This window comes from Pseudophryne corroboree, chromosome 5 (genome assembly GCF_028390025.1).
Source record: "Pseudophryne corroboree isolate aPseCor3 chromosome 5, aPseCor3.hap2, whole genome shotgun sequence".
Classification (NCBI taxonomy): Eukaryota; Metazoa; Chordata; class Amphibia; order Anura; family Myobatrachidae; genus Pseudophryne; species Pseudophryne corroboree.
The window spans coordinates 725144702-725165840 of NC_086448.1; positions in this window are offsets into that span (position 1 = coordinate 725144702).

A 21139-nucleotide genomic window follows, 5' to 3' on the forward strand; every position below is an offset into this window, starting at 1 on the left:
TTTTTTTGCCAGATATACGGGGACATGTACTAAGCAGTGATAAAAGTGGAGAAGTGAGCCAGTGGAGAAGACAGCTGCTCTGTATACTTGAGTAGTATGCAAATTATAAATGTTACATCAATACTGATTGGATGCCATGGGCAACTTCTCCACTGGCTCTCCGCTCCACTTTTATCACTTCTTAGTACATGTCCCCCTTAGTACCATATGCTAATCCAGAGCCAGTACTATCATCATTAGTATTAGTAGTTAAATCTAATCCATGCTGGGTGCAAAACGGCTGCTCTGTTGCATCAATTCAGGTTTTGAACTCAGTATACATGTATTACTTGTGGCCTGCCTTAGTATGTTTGCACTCCCTGCATGTAGTAACCCATGACTGCAGTTGCTTGCCTCCATTCAGTTGGGAGTTTGAAAGGCTTTATCTATTTTTTTCTCTTAAGGGTCCAAATTAGCTGTTTTCAGCCCAGAATTTTTTTATGATTTCCACCTTCATCTGTGCTCCCCAGTTTTCCATTCCCTGCGTTTGTTCCATTGTGGTTTGCAGGGTACTTAACATTTAGTTCTCTGTATTTGTTATTTATTTGTTTGATGACTGTTGTTTAATATTAAGGCATTTTGTTATACATGTCACATTGCTGTCCCAGAGGCTGTACGGTTTGTTGGAACTCTTTTACTAATTGAGCAGAGTATCAACATTTGGCTCATTTGTCCTCTCTACTATGTATTAGGAAACATTTTGTTGGTTTCCTGGGTGTGCTTTAGTCACTAGCAGTGGAATGGTGTGTACCAAAGTGGTTAGTGATACACTTAGGGGCAATTATTTGGATAAAATCAGGAACATTGATCTATTCATGTGTGTTAATTATTCTAACCTGACTAAAGTTCAGGGTAGGCACATGGGCATTTGAATAATATGGTCTGACATTGTCCCGTTGGTGGTTTGGACGTATTCTCATAAGGGTAGACATACTAAGCAGCGATAAAAGTGGAGAAGTGAGCCAGTGAAGTCATTGCCCATGGCAACCAATCAGCATTGATGTAACATTTATAAGTTGTATGCTATAAAAGTATACAGAGCAGCTAATTGGTTGCCATGGGCAACTTCTCCACTGGCTCACTACTCCACTTTTATCACTGCTTAGTACATGTCCCCCATAGTAATTTTTGACATTTAAAGGTTGCATTAGCAGGTCAGTACCATGATGGGCAAGTTTACAGATGGGTGGTGTGGCAATTTGGTACCTGCACATTTGTTGGTCTGTACAGGCCAAATGGGGTTCAATTAACTGATGAAGGTTTGTTTATGGGCAGTTACTAACCTTCCTGTTAGCCACATGAGTGATGTGCTGCGGTAACTTTAGAACCTGGCTGTTGGCATGAAAGCAGTGGCAATAGTTAAAATTGTAGGATTGAGGAAAACCTCCATCCTTAGAGATTACCTGGATGTGTACTTGAGAAACGTTCAGTCTCGCCTATTGCATTTGAACTTGTGGTGAATGTTCTGCCCCTATGTGTCTATGTTATGTTAGAATGTGCTGATTGTCTGTCTTGCTTTCTCAGCCTCCTGTAAGTCTGAGTTCATTAATCAATAAAAGCCTGTGACCTTTATCACCACCTACATTGTTATTTATTTATTTTCATGTAAGATAAGTGGGAAATTACATGTCTTAAATTAGCTACAGTAGTTCTGCTTTGAACATATCAACTTATAGGTGGCTTGTTTTGATGTTTCCATAGCCATTACAGTAAAATAAAAATAAAGCTTTTTTCAATAATTTTTTTTCCGTCATGTTACATGAAACTCAATTGTATTGTGTTATTTCCAATAATACAAACAGCAGGAACTGTTTTTTTCTCTATGTAAAATTAAATGTACTGTAAATTAAAGTCTACAATCTAATCTTATTAATTTTTATAAAATATTTTTGTGGGATTTTTTAAGGAAAAACAATTACAGTATTTTCATTCTGTTAATGTCTTTATTTGACTCTTACTGTATAATTAGGAATAGGTAGACTGGAAAGTACAGTAAGTAGGTCCTGAACTGTGACAAGGAATGCAAAGGGAGCAACAGATATTGCCTTTACCCCTCTGCTGTTCCTGCTCTGCCCAGGTCCACTTAATATTAGCTGGGTCCAGGTAATTGTTGAGTGCTTTAAACAAGTGCTATGAGAGAGGGATAGCTGAGCCATCTTGGAACCATACCAACTTACCCCTGTACTCATGGGCACCCAAAGCTGTACCCTGTTTGGTGCCATCCGCCCTCAGTGCAGGCTCTTCAGACTATGCAGTGGTCCTGCACAGAGGGTACATGCACCAGACTATGCTTGCAAAGAAGAAATTGTATCTTTTTGCTTTTTTCAGAGAACAGTGGGGGGCCTAGGAGAATACAGCAGCATCACCAAGGATCTACCCAAATTATCCTATGGGGTCCGCCAATGCACTGTTCTGTCCCTCTCTAGTGACATACGGCCTATTTATCAATATTATTTTTACTAAATGCAGGGATGTTTATGCGGTGGTGCAGTCACAAGCTCAGGGTATTTTTCAAGTAAAATAGAACTGTGGTGAAAGTATTCGCAGATCTTTCTCACAAGCTCTTTCCCTGCATGCGATATTGATACATCCTTGCGATGTATTAAAATATTGCAATGCAAATTTGGGCAAATTTATCACATTCCATCTGCATATTAGATGCGGATTATCATAATATGCTCCTATGTTTATTTAAATCTGAGGTTAAAATTAGTGCATTTCAAGCTTCCTATATTACAGAACTGTAGGATGTAGACTTCAGTGTTTGTTGACTCTCTACTCGGCCAAATACTTTTCATCAATCAAGCTAAGGAGGCAAGAAAAGACAACATGTTTGTCTAAAGGCAATAACCAGTTGTATGTCAAGTGCTAGAAACTGCAGAGAGTAATACATTTGTAGAGAAGGTGAAAATGGGGAAATGCAACCGAGAATACAAAGGGGTAGGACAATATGTAACACTGCAGGTATTGAGAAAAATAATGTTTGCTTGAAGCTTTCTTTTAAGTATATATTTTTAAATATTTGAAAAAAGTAAATAAAAAATAGAGGTAGAAGAGAAAAGTAAAGCTCTGTGATTTACAGTATCTTATAATTCTAAATATCACAGAAGTAAGGAGGTTGTTATAAAGTGCAGATGCTGGGCATTAGGACCCTGATAGGTCTGCCCTCCAATCTAATGTGTTACTGCAAATGTGCTGCAGCTATCTTGTCGATTCTTCCTTTATTTTCATAGCTTGAGAAAGAAACGGTTCGCCATTCTGAGATGGCGAACAGCCCCTGAATCTCTTTGTGCACTAGAACAAGGGGGGTGGGAGGGTGGGGTGATGACGGCTGCAGTGCTCCCTAACATGCTGCCACGGCTGCAGTGACCCTTTCTGTGGCCGGGCAGCCCAGGCAATAAGATGCAGCCAATGTCGGAAGGAGTGGGTCGGAAAACCAGAGGTGAAATTATCACTTTCTGAAAAACTGTCTTCTCAACAAAAAAAAAACAGTTTTTGAAAGTGATAATTTTATGATGGGGGCATAATAAATACTGAAAAAAAAATGTAAAAGAATACAGTGAGAGTTTGAAACTAAAAATTCTCATTGCCCCTTCTTTTGCATGATGAATATGTTCATAAAACATCAAAAACTGTCTGAAAAATACTGTCCATTTCTAATTTTGATTTTGGCATTGCCCTATATAAACAAGGAAACCGGAATAATGACATTTGCTTAGCAACCAGATGAAAGGTACAACAAAGATTTAAGTGGTTTCAAAATGCCATGATATTTTATTGTGAAAAACTATTATGAAACAAATGCTTTCTTAAAAGGATGTCATTATTAAAATGTGTGGGATAATTCCTGTGTTTTCAGATAAAGAAGGTAGAAGAAAGTGTGCTGTATGAAATATAAATCAACACAGCATCCAGTAAAGTTTTTCTTGAGTTTTATCAATTAAATGCAAATATCTAGGTGGCCTCTATAAAAGGGACCTACTTTCCTCTTCATACAGTAATGACGAGTGAAAAAAAAGACATTTACAGTGCAAATAAATAGAGCTGTGCGGCGGGCACTTTTCGTGTTTTGTGTTTTGGTTCTGGTTTCATGCTCGTGTTTTGGATCTGGATTGGTTTTGCCAAAACCACGCTTTCGTGCTTTGGTTTTGGTTTTCGCACTGCAGTGGCAGACAGGATGGCAGATTTAAATAACAGGCCCCAAACAGCACATGATGCAAAGAAAAAAAAAGAGGGGCAATTAGGTAGCTGGATCGCTAAGCTAAGTGAACAAAAAATGTTTGCGTCACACACACCTGGCCCATCTAGGAGTGGCACTGCAATGGCAGACAGGATGGCACTTACATAAATTAGGCCCCAAACAGCACATCATGCAAAGAAGAAAAAGAGGTGCAGAGGTAGCTGTATGACTAAGCTAAGCGACACAAGTGTGTGGCACAAACACCTGGTCTATCTAGGAGTGGCACTGCAGTTGCAGACAGGATGGCACTTCAAAAAAAACTAGGCCCCAAACAGCACATCATGCAAAGAAGAAAAAGAGGTGCAGAGGTAGCTGTATGACTAAGCTAAGCGACACAAGTGTGCAGCACAAACAACATGGGGCGTGCTGGAACTTGCCCAGATGAAATACACGCACAATATAAGTGGAACAGGAGAGCATACCCCTAAAAAAAAAAACACACACGGCAAAGCCTGTAAAATTAATTTTGGATAATAATAACCTTTTTATTTGGATCTATTATATTAATATGCAGCACATTATTGGTGAGGTTGTCTGATATCACAAATCCCCAGGAGAGTCTAATTGGGATAAGCCATTGTGCTATGATGTCCCTCAGTTTCCGTAAGAGGTTGTCAGTGGTGTGCCTCTTATGGAAAGCTGTGATACATAGCGTAGCCTGCCTAGGAACGAGTTGGCATTTGCGAGATGCTGCTACTGGTGTCACTGCTGCTGTTGTTGCTGCAGGAGGCAATACATCTACCCAGTGGGCTGTCACAGTCATATAGTCCTTAGTCTGCCATGTTCCACTTGTCCACATGTCTTTGGTTAAGTGGACAGTGGGTACAACTGCATTTTTAGGACACTGAGGACACTTTTTATTACGTATTTGTACATTCTCGGGGTCGCCTGCCTAGTGAAATGGAACCTAGATGGGATTTGGTACTGGGGGGACACTACCTCCATCAATTCTTTAAGTCCCACTGAACTAATGGTGGATACCGGATGCATGTCTAACACCAACATAGCTGTCAAGGCCTCAGTTATCATATTTGCAACAGGATGACTGTTGTCATATTTAATTTTCCTCACAAAGGACTGTTGGACAGTCAATTGCTTACTGGAAGTAGTACAAGTGGTCTTCCGACTTCCCCTCTGTGATGACAATCGACTCCCAGCAGCAACAACAGCAGCGGCAGCAATAGCAGCAGTAGGCGTACCACTCAAGGATCCTCTGGAGGAATCCCGGTTAGGAGAGGACTCCTCAGTCTTGGAAGTGACATGGCCTGCAGAACTACGGACGTTACTGACTGAGGAGGTAGTTGACGTTAAGAGAGTTGGTGGTGTGGCTTGCAGGAGCTTGAGTACAAGAGGAAGAAGGGATTTAGGAGTCAGTGGACTGCTTATGCTCTTACCCAAAGTTTCACAACTTGACACTGACTTCTGATGAATGCGCAGCAGCTGACGTATAAGGGAGGATGTTCCTAGGTGGTTAATGTCCTTACCCCTACTTATTACAGATTTACAGAGGCACCACATGGCTTGATACCTGTTGTCCGGATTTGTGGAGAAATAATTCCACACTGAAGAGGTGGCTTTTTTGGTACAGCAGTATCACTAGACTGGATTTATATGCCAGTTCCACTGGATATATATGTCAGTACCACTGGACATATATGGCAGTACCACTGGAATTAAAGGCAGTATCACTGGACTTGATATATTCACCAGTACCATTGAATTTGTACGGCAGTACCACTGGACATATACGGCAGTATCACTGGATATATATGGCAGTACCACTGCACATATATGGCAGTACCACTGGACTGGATTTATACGGCAGTATCACTAGATTTATATGCCAGTACCACTGGAATTATGCGGCAGTATCACTGGAATTATACGCCAGTACCACTGGACATGTACGGCAGTATCACTGGACATATACGGCAGTATCACTGAATTTATATGGCAGTACCACTGCACATATACAGCATTTTTACTGGACTGGATTTATACACCAGTACCACTGTATTTATATGGCAAGAACCACTGGACATATACGGCAGTATCACCGGATTTATACGGCAGTACCACTTGACATTACTGCAGTATCACTGGACTGGATTTATACGCCAGTACCACTGGATTTATACGGTAGTACCAGTGGACATATTCGACAGTGTCACTGGACATATACGGCAGTATCTCTGAACATATACGTTAGTTTCGCTAGATTTATACTGCAGTACTGCTGGACATATATGGCATTATCTCTGGACATATATACAGCAGTTTCACTAGATTTATACTGCAGTACCGCTGGACATATATGGCAGTACCACTGGACATATATACGGCAATATCACTGGGCTGGATTTATATGCCAGTACCACTGGATTTCTACGGCATGACCACTGGACATATACGGTGGTACCACTGGAATTATATGGCAGGACCACTGGACATATATGGCAGTATCACTGGACTGGATTTATATGCCAGTACCACTGGAATTATATGCCAGTACCATTGGAATTATACAGCAGTATCACTGGAATTATACGACAGTACCACTGGAATTAAATGGCAGTACAACTTGACATATTCAGCAGTATCACTGGACTGGATTTATACACCAGTAACAATGGATTTATACGGCAGTACCACTGGACATATATGGCGGTATTAGTGGACTGGATTTATACACCATTACTGCTGGAATTTTATGCCAGTACCACTAGAATTATATGGCAGTATCACTGGATATATACAGCAGTATCACTGGACATATACAGAAGTATCACTAGACTGGATTTATATGCCAGTTCCACTGGATATATATGGCAGTACCCCTGGACATATACGGCAGTACCACTGGATTTAAAGGCAGTTTCACTGGACTTGATATATTCACCAGTACCATTGGATTTATACGGCAGTATCACTAGATTTATATGCCAGTACCGCCGGAATTATGCAGCAGTATCACTGGAATTATACGGCAGTACCACTGGACATGTACGGCAGTATCACTGGACATACAGTATACGGCAGTATCACTGGATTTATATGGCAGTACCACTGCACATATACAGCATTTTCACTGGACTGGATTTATACACCAGTACCACTGGATTTATATGGCAAGAACCACTGGACATATACGGCAGTATCACTGGATTTATACGGCAGTACCACTTGACATTACTGCAGTATCACTGGACTGGATTTATACGCCAGTACCACTGGATTTATACGGTAGTACCAGTGGACATATTCGACAGTGTCACTGGACATATACGGCAGTATCTCTGGACATATACGTTAGTTTCGCTAGATTTATACTGCAGTACTGCTGGACATATATGGCAGTATCACTGGACATATTTGGCAGTATCACTGGACTGGATTTATACAGCAGTACCACTGGAATTATACGGCAGTGTCACTGGAATTATAATGCAGTACACCTGGACAGATATGGCAGTATCACTGGACTGGATTTATATGACAGTACCACTGGATTTATACGGCAGTACCACTGGACATATACAGCAGTATCACTGGATTTATAAGGCAGTACCACTGGACATATATATGGCATAATCACTGGACATATATACGGCATTATCACTGGACCATATTTATACGTCAGTACCACTGGATTTATACGGCATAACCACTGGACATATATGGCAGTACCACTGGAATTATATGTCAGTGCCACTGGACATATACGGTAGTATCACTGGACTGGAATTATACACCAGTACCACTGGAATTATACGGAAATATCACTGGAATTATACGGCAGTACAACTGGATATATACGGCAGTATCACTGGACTGGATTTATATGCCAGTACCCATGGAATTATATGCCAGTACCACTGGAATTATACGGCAGTATCACTGGAATTATACGGCAGTACCACTGGAATTAAATGGCAGTACAACTGGATATATACGGCAGTATCACTGGACTGGATTTATATGCCAGTACCACTGGAATTATACGGCAGTATCACTGGAATTATACGGCAGTACCACTGGAATTATATGGCAGTACTACTGGACATATACGGCAGTATCACTGGACATATACGGCAGTATCACTGGACTGAATTTATACGCCAATACCACTGGAATTATATTCCAGTACCACTGGACATATACGACAGTATCACTGGACATATACGTACGGCAGTATCACTGGACATATATGGCAGTATCACTGGACTGAATTTATACGCCAATACCACTGGAATTATATTGCAGTACCAGTGGACATATACGGCTGTATCACTGGACATATACGGCAGTATCACTGGACATATATGGCAGTATCACTGGACATATATTTGGCATTTCCACTGAACATATACAGCAGCTCAGGGACACCACCACTGGACTGATGCACAGCACCACTGCAATGGACTGGTCTTATACAGCAGCAGTGGACATGTGGCAGAAGAGGACACCACCACCGCCACTGTGATTGGACTGATGCAGCACAATATACCACCACTGAACTGATGCAGCACAACACAGCACCACTGGACTGGACTTAAACAGCAGCACTGGACATATGGCAGCAGAGGACACCACCACTGTGACTGGACTGATGCAGCACAAGACACCACCATTGGACTCATGCAGCACAACACAGCAACACTGGACTGGACTTATACAGCAGCACTGGACTTATGGCAGCAGAGGAAACCACCACTGTGACTGGACTGATGCAGCACAAGACACTACCACTGAACTGATGCAGGACACTGAGGACAGAGAAACGTCCTCTCTCTACACTCTCCAATGCCAGAGTGAAAATGGCGGTGATGCGCAACTCTTTATATAGAATCCAAAACCCGCAAGAATCCGACATAGGGATGATAACGTTTTGCCTCGTTCTGGTTTCTGAGTCAGGCGGGAAAACCCGAGCCTGACTCGGATCCGGGCTCCAGTACTGAAGTTCGGGGGGGTTCGGTTCTCAAGGAATTGAACCCGCTCATCTCTACAAATAAGGTAACTAAGGATGATTATTTAGTAATGTTAATGACTAAAATATTCTCTGTTAAATGCTGCAGAATATGTGTGCAGTACAGTATATAAATGTTAGTAGTATATAGAAAATTATTAATCATCTATGGTCTGTTTCCTACACGCATTCGCAGGGGGTTCCCCAGCCAGAGAGGAGGAGGACTGTTAGGAAGTATACATGTGTTTGAGGTCTTGGGTGAGACAGAGCAGAAGGGGGAGAGAGTGGGGGATGGAATGGGGAGGAACAGAGTAGTGGACAGAAAAAGGGCCGGGTTGTATAGATTAAGGAGGCAGAACAGGATAGAGAAGCAGGCAGACTTAGGTAAACTGGGTCCCTGTACTAATATATTTAAATAGAATATGCCCCCCAGGTGAATCCAAAGACATTCAAGTTGAACAAAGTTAATATCCACCCAGTTATAAATAAGAACTGAGTATGAAAATGAAATTAGGTATAGGCTCATCTGTCAACACGTAGGATCCTGCATACCTCAATAATGATGATCACCTCACAGTCAGAGCTCATCTGCGATGAGTGTACAGAATAACAAGTATATAGTGTAATACCAGCAAAATTGCACGTGTAAAAGTGAACTCAATAAAATATGTGTTTATACCAGATTGATGCTTATGAATGGTACTGTATCTTTGTGGGCTTCCAAGGCTAGGTGAAATACTGTTATCCCAGGGATGCATTTAATTTGCCGGCTGTCGATATCCCACCGCTCAGAATACAGATACTGGAATTCCAACAGCCGACAATGGTGGTCATTCCGAGTTGTTCGCTCGCTAGCAGTTTTTAGCAGCCGTGCAAAAGCTATGCCGCCTCCCACTGGGAGTGTATTTTAGCTTAGCAGAAGTGCGAACAAAATGATCGCAGAGCGGCGGCAATTTTTTTGTGTGCAGTTTTAGAGTAGCTCAATACCTACTCAGTGCTTGCGATCACTTCAGACTGTTCAATTCCTGTTTTGACATCACGAAGACGCCCTGCGTTTGCCCAGCCTGCATTTTACCTGGCACGCCTGTGTTTCTACGAACACTCCCTGGAAACGGTCAGTTGACACCCAGAAACGGCCCCTTCATGTTAATCACTCTGCAGTCAGCAGTGCGACTGAAAAGCTACGCTAGACCCTGTGTGAAACTACATTGTTCGTTGTAAAAGTACGTCGCGCGTGTGCATTGCACCGCATACGCATGCACAGAAGTGCCATTTTTTTGCCTCATCGCTGCACAGCGAACGAATGCAGCTAACAATTAATGGAATGACCACCAATGCCGCAAGCCAGAATCCCGGTGCACCAGGGCTATTCCCACTCGTGGGTGCCCGCAACATCCATAGAGTGGGAATAGATCCTGTGGTGAGTACAGTGAGCCACCAAGCCCGCAAGAGGACTCGTAGTGCTCGCCCTGCTGCCGGCATTCTTGTGGGCGGGATGCCGCTGTCAGGATATTGATAGACAGCATCCCATCCGCCGGTAATCCATACTGAGTCCTTATCCCATCACATAAACAGACTACATAAACATCATGGCAAAAACAAAGGAAGAACTCATTGTGCAGTATTTAAACACAAAACAAAAAAAACGTATTGACAATTTAATGAATAAACAAAATGTGTGTACAAGAAAAAGATAATCTGGACTAATTTACTGGAAATCCAAGTTGAAACAGAGGAATGGACCACAACGTAGGTAATCAGTTTGCAATAATACCTTCTGGAATATGCAGTGTGGGCATGTCATGGGCAGGGGCACAATTAGGGGGGGGCAGCTACTACTTACCTGAACTCTGGCAGGTTAGAGGAGAAGTGTTACAGGGCCTCTGGTGCAGCATCTCCCCCACCAAGTCTCAGCTCTTGGGTGCGAGGATATGTATGTGTATATGTTGAATGATGTAAGTGCTTCTCACCTCTGTACTTACTTTTCAGTGCTTCATCCTCACTTGGTCTTAATCTATTTAGCCCCATTGGGCTTCAGGTGTTTCTAATGGTTTTCTTCTGGCAGGTGGTGGCAGTTTCTGTGCTAGGTCTAAAAAGAAATCATACATGAGTGTTTCTGGATCTTCTTAATTTGTTCTTATTTTTCAGGTAATTTTTAATGTGCTGAAGGGAAATGTAGTGGTGGGATTTGCAACCCCTCGCCTCTCTGTCTGTTTGTCTTTGACCCCTCCACCTTTCCAGCACCTGAAACATAATTATCTCCAGGAATGATCGCGTATTAACCATTGTTTGTCTGCTTGTGTGCGAGGGGCATTGAATGGGAGCAGCATTTGGAAGGCATGCTGTTCCTTGTCATGCCAATGGGAGATCCTGGGGGTGGCTCCTGGGTAAGTTAGCTCTCTGTCTGGATGTGTTTTAGTAATAGCCTTTATCATGAGGCCTACTGTGACAAATTACATGGCCCTATGTGGGCACTGCTATTGTGTAGTGTTAGGACTGCTGACATCAGAGAAGCTGTGAAGTAGCTCAGCAGCTTAAACATGTGTTTGCAAACATGTGTAAACTAATTCTCTGAATTTCTTTTACCAGATAGGCTCAGGTATGGTTACAGGTAATTTTTTAGTGTGCTTAAGGGAAATGTAGTGGTGGGATTTGCAACCCTTCCCCTCTCTGTCTGTTTCTTATTTTTCCTTCCAGTACTCTATTACTATAGGTGAATTCAGATACTTTTGCTAATAATGCTAATTCTGATCATGATGTTTTTCTTTTGTCCTTTATCATTATTATTATTATTATTATTTCCATGAGGTTAAATGAACAGGTATCAGTGTGAGTGTATGTTGGTTCTTTAATGAATCTCAGTTCACTATGAGTAAGGTAGTTTTTGAAGTATTAATTTAAGGTAATAGCGTGCCACCTTTGTTTTATCCCAGATACTGTATCAGATGTTTTTCATATCTAAGAAATACAGTAGATGGCATGCAGTCTCTGTGTGTGTTTCTGCTGCTATGGTACATATAGATTTTTTTTTGTAGAATATTTTTCTCACTTTTTTGAGACATTTTTGCCTCAAGCTGTTCATATTAATTGTCTTTCTGTTCTTATTTGAAAACTGATTCAAATATTTTGATTTAATTATGTTGCTGCTGATAACAATAAATTCTTTATTTGATACTTTAAAACAACACTAAAAGCTCTTGTCCTGGTATATTGACAGGTACACTAAAAGCTCTTGTCCTGGCATATTGACAAGTACACTACAAGCTCTTTACAAGTACACTACAAGCTCTTGTTATGGCATATTATTGCTAAGTGTATTTTTTTATGTTTAGGTCTGAGTATCAGTACAATTTAGCTGCCTTTCTTCATTAGTATTACAGTTACTTATACCCATATTAGGGTTTGTAATTTGTTCCAGATCTAACCTTTAATTTATTTGCTTAGAACTATTTACTGTATTTATACCTATACTAAGCATAACTAGAAATTTGTGGGGCCCATAACAACATATTGCACATGTCCCCAGTTCTTTTAGTGAGACACCTCCACCTCTAACCACAGAGGTTGTTCATTTTATAGTAGAGTGCTACTGTAGCTCACATTATACCACACAGTGCCACAGATCACATTATGCCACATTGTAGTGCAAACAGTTCACATGAGGCAACATTATAGTGCCCCAATTTACAATATGCCATGTTATGGAGCCCCCAATTCACATTATGTCACCCAGTGCTCCCAGTTCACATTATGCCACATACAGTATTTTCTCCAGTTAATGTTATGCCACACAGTGCCGGTTCTCATTATGCTACACAGTGCCCCCAGTTCATATCATTCCACACGATGCCTCCAGTTCTCATTAAGTAATGCAGTTCCAACCGATGATGCTATTGCACCAATGCTACTCACCTCAACTTTTCAATCTGCTGCTGCTTTCCTCAGAATGTGTTTATCATGCTCTTGATTAGCTCCTTGACCTCATGTATGCTGCAGCTGCACAAGTTCCACTGAGATGCTAGTAGAAAAAAGTGACAATGTATACAAACTACTCTCCACATTTCAGTGTATTCAATAGACTGTCTTAAAATACAGTACTAATATTGTGGTAAGTAGTTTGTAGATGGTCCCTTTCTATAGTGTACAGTATATACAGTATGCAGTGTACTGTGAAAAAGAGATGTTGAAGGTCTAACAAACAGTGTTTAGCAAGGTGCAGGGAAGTCCACAACCCCAATAGCAATGTCACCCCCTGAACCCACAATAGTTATTCCCCTGCCGTTATTCCCATTGTCAAAACTCAGTTATTTTTTTTTCCTTTTAATAACCTCTTTTGTCCCATTATTTTGTTTTTTATTTCCTGACTATTCAGTGTCAGTATTTTAAATGATTACTTCAAGATTTCATGTGAATATGGGGAAAAGGTTTTTTCCTTTTGAATTTGTGCCATGGTAACAGATAATCCTTATGCTATTTTCCCACTGTTTATTTTAGTCAAGCAGATAAGAACACTGAGGGGGGAATTCATTTGGAAGCAAGGTTTAGCGAAGTAAACAATTTTGGATTACTGCGACTATACGCACTCCCGATACCCGCGGTATCCATTTAAAAAAATGGTCATGGTTATGCAGCACTGAAAACACTGTGGCACGTAAAAAAAATAAAATAAGGAGAATTATCCTCACCTGCCCGGTGCTCTCCAGGGTTCCCGGTGGTCTCCCCTCCATCTTTACACTGGAGACGGGGCTGCTGGGAGGCTCCGGGGCTGAGAGTCGCAAGAGCTGCTGGTATAAACAGTTATCCCAGTGTCTAGCTCGGGATCCGGTCTGAAAATCGACAGTATCTTTAGGTCGACCACTATAGGTCGACAGTCACTGGGTCGACACGGATGGAAGGTCGACAGGGTTTCTAGGTCAACATGTGCTAGGTCGACAGGTCTAAAGGTCGACATGAGTTTTTCACATTTTTTTTATTTTTTTGAATTTTGTCATACTTAACGATCCACGTGGACTACGATTGGAACGGTAAAGTGTGCCGAGCGAAGCAGTAGCGGAGCGAAGGCACCATGCCCGAAGCATGGCGAGCGAAGCGAGCCATGCGAGGGGACGCGGTGCACTAATTTGGGATCCCGGTCACTCTACGAAGAAAATGACACCAAAAAAAACAAAGAACCTCATGTAGACCTTTAGACCTGTCGACCTAGCACATGTCGACCTAGAAACCCTGTTGACCTGCCATCCATGTCGACCTAGTGACTGTCGAACTATAGTGGTCGACCTAAACATTGTCGACCTAGATAGTGTCGATTTGATGAACCACACCCGTCTAGCTCTTAGGGGGTAACATGTCACGGGGGGAGGGAGGGGTGGTTACACACACACATCGGGGTCACACACAGAGACACTCATGCACACTCTCATTCACACTTACTTACGTACTTACACACACTCATACACACTTACAAACACAAACATTACATACTCACCGCTGCTGCAGAAGACCCTGCTCCCACCACTGGATGCAGAAGACATGGGCCCTCATTCCGAGTTGATCGCTCGCAAGGCGATTATAGCAGAGTTACACACGCTAAGCCGCCGCCTACTGGGAGTGAATCTAAACATCTTAAATGTGCGACCGATGTATTCGCAATATTGCGATCAAAACCGAGTTAGCAGTTTCTGAGTAACTCCAGACTTACTCTGCCTGTGCGATCAATTCAGTGCTTTTCGGTCCCGGCTGACGTCATAAACACACCCAGCGTTCGCCCAAGCACTCCCACCGTTTCTCCAGACACGCCTGCGTTTTTTCCGGAAACGGTAGCGTTTCCAGCCACACGCCCCTAAAACGCCGTACATCCGCCCAGTAACACCCATTTCCTGTCAATCACAATGCGTTCTCCGGAGCGACGAAAAAGCCGTGAGTAAAATTACTTTCTTCTTAGTAAAGTTACTTGACGCATGCGCAGTGCGAACATTACGCATGCGCACTAAGAGAATTCTCACTGCGATGCGATGAAAAATACCGAGCGAACAACTCGGAATGAGGGCCATGGCTTCAAAAGGTTTTACAGACTATTTGAGCTAATAAGAAACTTCCAATTGCTTAATAATTTCTATGTGTGTATATGTGTGTGTGTGTGTGGGGGGGGGGGGGGGGTAGTGTAAGTCTGCTGGGTCCCAGTGCAAGTCCCAGCGTTTTTTTTTCTTAAAATGAACAATTTTAGGAAAAAACACACTTGCTCTAGAAGTGCAAGATAAAAGACCCATTTTCTCTGATTTAATTAAATAGCTAAACTAAGAAGCTGCAGGGTTTTTAAATTTCCTGTAAGCAATTGAATTTCCTATGAGTAAAAAATATGAATTTTGAACCACAGTCATTTACCATGAACCCCAGTGAGACATTTTACTAAGAGTGGTTTGAAAATGTGTTTGGCCCGATCTTTATGTTCCCCAATATTTTGAACAATATTTGGAAATTCATGGAATGTGAATGTACAGTAATTATCTATGTCATAATATTATCTTATTTTGGTTCCTCTTTTTCCTATAATGCATAAAGGGTTTAATGCAGAGTTGATCGCAGCAGCAAATTTGTTAGCAGTTGGGCAAAGGTATGTGCACTGCAGGGGGTGGCGGGGGCAGATATAACATTTGCAGAGAGAGTTAGATTTGGGTGGGGTATGTTCAAATTGAAATCTAAATTGCCGTGTAAAAATAGTAGCCAGTATTTACCCTGCACAGAAACAAAATAACCCACCCAAATCCTTCTCTCTCTGCAAATGTTATATCTGCCACACCTGCAGTGCACGTGGTTTTGCACAACTGCTAACAAATTTGCTGCTGCGATCAACTCTGAATTACCCCCAAAGTTCCTTTAAGACTGATTGATCATTATATCCATGGATATTCAGCAATTGATTAAAATCTATCTGGAAATTAATTGAATATGGGTGTAATATGGAAGGCACTTTTGAAAATTACTTTTTGTAAGCGTAACATTTAAGAATATTTAAGGTTAACTTGTATTTGTTTTGTTGTATGTTTCTGCCAAACTTAAGCTGGGTACACACTAAGTGATTTGTATTAACGATATGGATGATAACGACATTTCTGGACGACATTGTCCAGTGTGTACACACTATTTTGTCAAATATGCGCGCTCCCGTGGGTCATTAATGAGGTCTTCTGATGTCTGTACATGCATGTAAAGTTTGACTATATTGTTTAAAACTGCATGTTCGGAGTGGTGGCAGGATGACGTCACTGTTTGCTCGTGAGTTCAAGGGAAAACACTGACGATATTGCTCATTCAGCATATTGTCAAGTGTGTACCAAACATTAGGTTTGGGCCTAACCTTCCTATCCATCTAAGGATAAACACTTGTCTGAGGAAATAACAGATTGATTGGACATTATTTATGAACTATAACATTGTTGAAAATCATCTATTCTTTGATTGTGAATTCCAACTTTTTCAGTATTATAATTTGGGTGTTATTATTTTATTTCTGGGTGTGGGTGCTCCTGCTGTATGTAGAAATAGCTGCATCACCCTGGTGTGCTTGGGATTGACATTTCATCAAACTATTTTTTATTAATTGCTTACTTGTTATGGAATATGAACAGTAAAGGAAATCTTAATTGTGAAAAAAAATAAAAGCTTTTCCAATTTCAAAGCTATGTTTGCAATCAGTTTGGAGTCCTGCACTGGTCAGCAGCAAAACACAGAGCAGTGATTCATTTCTGAGACTACAAATCAGTAGGCAATACATGAATCAAATGAGTGTAGGAAATAATAAGACCTTATCAGAGAGACCCGTGCAACATAATTAGGGGTATTAAAAATGTCCTTGGATATCAATCAAGCAATTGGTCTATTGTTAAACTATAAAATTCTTATCTACTTGTTTACAGTTTGACCTTTGGCAGAGGAGAGAGTCTCTTAAAAAGTTTGGCCAAAGTAAAATGCCATTTGTTTTATGTAGTGTGATCTGTAATTGTATGAATACTTGTATATATATAAAAAGAGAGTAATTTAGAAAAATAACCTAAGTGCACAAACTGGAATCTGTTATAACTGATTATCCGGCCATATAAAACAGGCATGTCCTATTATTCTTCCAATGACTAGATTACAGTTTCACTATGAATTCCCTTCACTGAGAATGACTATTTTATTTGTAGTCTACACACATGAATTTTGTATTGTGTTTTAAAATATTTTGTACTTTATTTTAATAGCATATTGTGATCAATATAAATCAATATTTCTATTAAGCTATTAAAGGGAAAAAAATTCTAACTTAAGAGAAAATGTAAACATGACTTATAATTAGGGACGAGCTGGTTATAATTCCCCCCCAGAACTTTACGATCCAAGCCGGGATCCGAGTCCAGCTTGGGACCTCCCCCCTTACTTAGATCCCAAAGCGAGGCTGGATGCCATCTTCCCGCTGATAGATTCTTGCGGGTTTTGGATTCTATATAAGTCCCGTGCATCGGAGCTATCTTCACTCTGCCTGTGGAGAGTGTACTGGACTGATGTGTCCGTCTCCAGTACTGTGTCTGGCGTGGTGTGGGGTGGGTGCTCTGTCTGCTGTATCTGAAAGGGGTGCTTCTGTATCTGAAAGCGGTGCTCTTTCTACTGTAAATTAAAGGGGTGCTCTCTCTGTTTGCTGTATCTGAAAAAGGGGTGCTCTCTGTCTGCGGTATCTGAAAAACGGGTGCTCTCTCTCTATCTACTGTATCTAAATGGTGTGCTCTATCTGCTGTATCTGAAAAAGGGGTGCTCTCTCTGTCTGCGGCATCTGAAAAAGGGGTGATCTCTCTGTCTGCTGTATCTGAAAAAGGGGCGCTCTCTGTGTCTGCTGCATCTGAAAAAGAGGTGCTCTCTCTGCTGTATCTGAAAAAGGGGTGCTCTCTGTCTGCTGTTTCTGTAAAAGGGGTGCTCTGTCTGTGTGCTGTATCTGAAAAAGGGGAGCTCTCTCTGCCTGCTGTATCTGAAAGGGGTTATCTGTCCATCCATCCAGGGGCTCTGCCCCAATGTAAAAATAGGATTTTAAATACCTACCCTATAGGTGCGGCCACTCCTAAGGAACGTGCCTGGAGCCGGCCCTGGTAGTGATAGTGACTGGTATACCATTGCTACAGAAACAACTTTGCACTTGATTTTAGGATGAATTCACCTCTGTGTAGATCTAAAATTGTAAAATGTATAATGTGAAATCATTTTTATTTGTAACCAAAATAAACACCTTTATTTGTAACCCTAAAGGATGAGAACAGATTCAAAGAACTGTTTCCCTTATAATTCCAAATATATTTTCTCAGTACTTCCTGAAGAAGAACATTTTACTTTTACTTTTTCTGTAAAGTTCTGGAGAATTATATACACAGGTGATAGATGTAGAATCACATTTTATAGCCTGATGCTGTAACAAAGGCTTACTTATGTTCAGTACATTCCTCATAAATATACAGTAAAGAAGTAATTATGTCAGGATGCCAAATTACATGACATTCTAAAGCTATTTTACAGCAAAATAACAATTCCATAAGCATATTTGTATGCATACAGAGCACTTGGTTGCACCTGAGTTGAGCTGGGCAGTAAATAGGGATCACAATGTTAAAACAAATGACTATTGTCAACGTAAACAATTACATTTCATTCATTGCAACTTGGCTTTTGATTAAAAAAAATTGTTTTACTTTGTAACTGGTTTTAAATTTACATAAATGTAACTTTCATATTCAGCTTACTTGAATTATAACACTTATCACAATCTGAGTAGAATTACAATTATTTCACTTTCTTAAATAATTACAATAACTGTATGCATTTCTTTGATTACAGTACATTATGTTAGTTAAGCAAGAATAATATTACAGTATTCAGTATATGACATGAAAGCATAAATTATTCCTAAATCATGAGTTTATATATCAGGGTGGGAGGGGGGCCCTAGGCTGCACACCTTAACTACATGTAATGAGAAGTGCTACCCTGCTGAGACTTTTAGTGCCACACACAAAAAGAAAGAATGCTGGTGCACTATTAAAATATTACTAATTAGAGCTACAATAAATTTTGCAATACATTTTTCCATTAAATAGTGTTTTTTTAATAATCTTAACCAAAGTAAGAGTCTTACCCACCACCTCCAGGTAGGCTCATCATCGAGTAAGTCCCTAACATTCTAAGAGTACAGGATGTCAGTTTTGGGCTGAGTTTTAGGGCGTGGGCCCCCTGAATTGCTTTGTCTGGGCTGCTAAAGGCATCACAATGTGACATTTATTTCAGCACTTTATAGCAATCTAAGGGGGAATTCAATTAGAAGAGAATAAACATCAGGAGCGAAAAATAAAAAAAATGCTATCCAGTTTAGCTGCCTGAAAAAATATATTCTCTGCCAAAAACACACAGGTTCAGTGAAACGTGTGTGCTTTTGGGAGAAACAATCCCATTTCCATCTAGAAACTGGGCTGTTTTCAGAGTTTTGTTTCTACGGCCTTAGGCAGGAGAAACATAATACCCAATAAGCTGCAGCTCGCACCATTTTATCAAAGATAATTGAATAGGCAGGGGCAGGCGGAATCAATGAGCCATAAGAAAACCTTGTTGCTTATTAAATTACCCCCCATTTTTTTTCTTGATGTAACATTTTTCACACATTTATTTTTCACCCCGTAACACTCTTGACATATGGTAGCGGCACTTACTTATCTAATATTCTTTAACACTTCACTTGCTGTATTTAACTACTGTGTGTTGCGTTGGGGTGGTTTGGTTGGGCTGATTTGGGGGATGTCCCATGCCCTAGACTTGAAACTTGAACCCTTAGCATTTTAGGAATTTACCCGATAATGATATTACCTGGACGTGGTGGGTGTGCCCATCATTTTGTCCAAGATTGCAAAAAAACTCTATTTAATGGCAAACTTTAAATTATGAGTTTTCAATTACATAAAAAAATACTGTATAAGGATCTGCCTTCATGTTTAAGTCCACATGCACTCCACTGACACATTTCACATGATACAAAATCTCATTAATCCTTTCACCTCCATTGGTTCAGCGTGGGTATTATAGATATGCAACCTCAAGAGAATTTAACTGTTTTTGCATGATAATATTAAGTGTAAAAACACATAAATTTCAAGTGTAGCAACAAGATGCACTCACAGTTGGATGTTATTTTCAGCACATGCATCCAAGAAACAAGATCAGGGATAGATTAGGTCTAAAATGCAGCACTGTCACTGTTGACATGCAACAGGCTCCACATCAACAGTGGCCTTTTGGCACAGCCCACCTTAACATGCCTATAGGGGGAACTGATCTTGGCTGGAACGGCCATGGATACTGCGTATGAGTGATAAGAATACCTATCAGGAGAAAGGACCATTAAGGAGCCTTGCAGATATTGCTGACAAAAAAAGTTAATCTTGAGGGCTGACAAGAAATTTCATGTGGAGAATCTTGGAGGCAGAGGCATTTTAAGAGAGGAAAGGGCCTGTGTCCAGGTTCAGTGCATGCGCCCTCCTCCCTGAAATCAAGTAGACTCTGGCTTTATGCTCCCCCATTCCTTGTTCCCAGGTCCTTGTTCTCTATTGCTTCAGTTACATCATACGCTATAAGAGAGAGGAAAAAAAGGAAAGGAGAAAATAATTGTAATCTGCTCCACATTCCCAAACTCCCTGACTGTATGGAGGGAGACCTTTTTGGTGGGATTTTTAATACTTTAGACAATAATAGAATATATCTCCCACATCCAACATGTTATAAGTAATATCACTTAGTGTATACAATACATAACACCTCTTATCACATGTATAGTGGAGTTTATTAATGGCATATGCATGAATAATTGCAAATACTTATGAAAGGAGCAG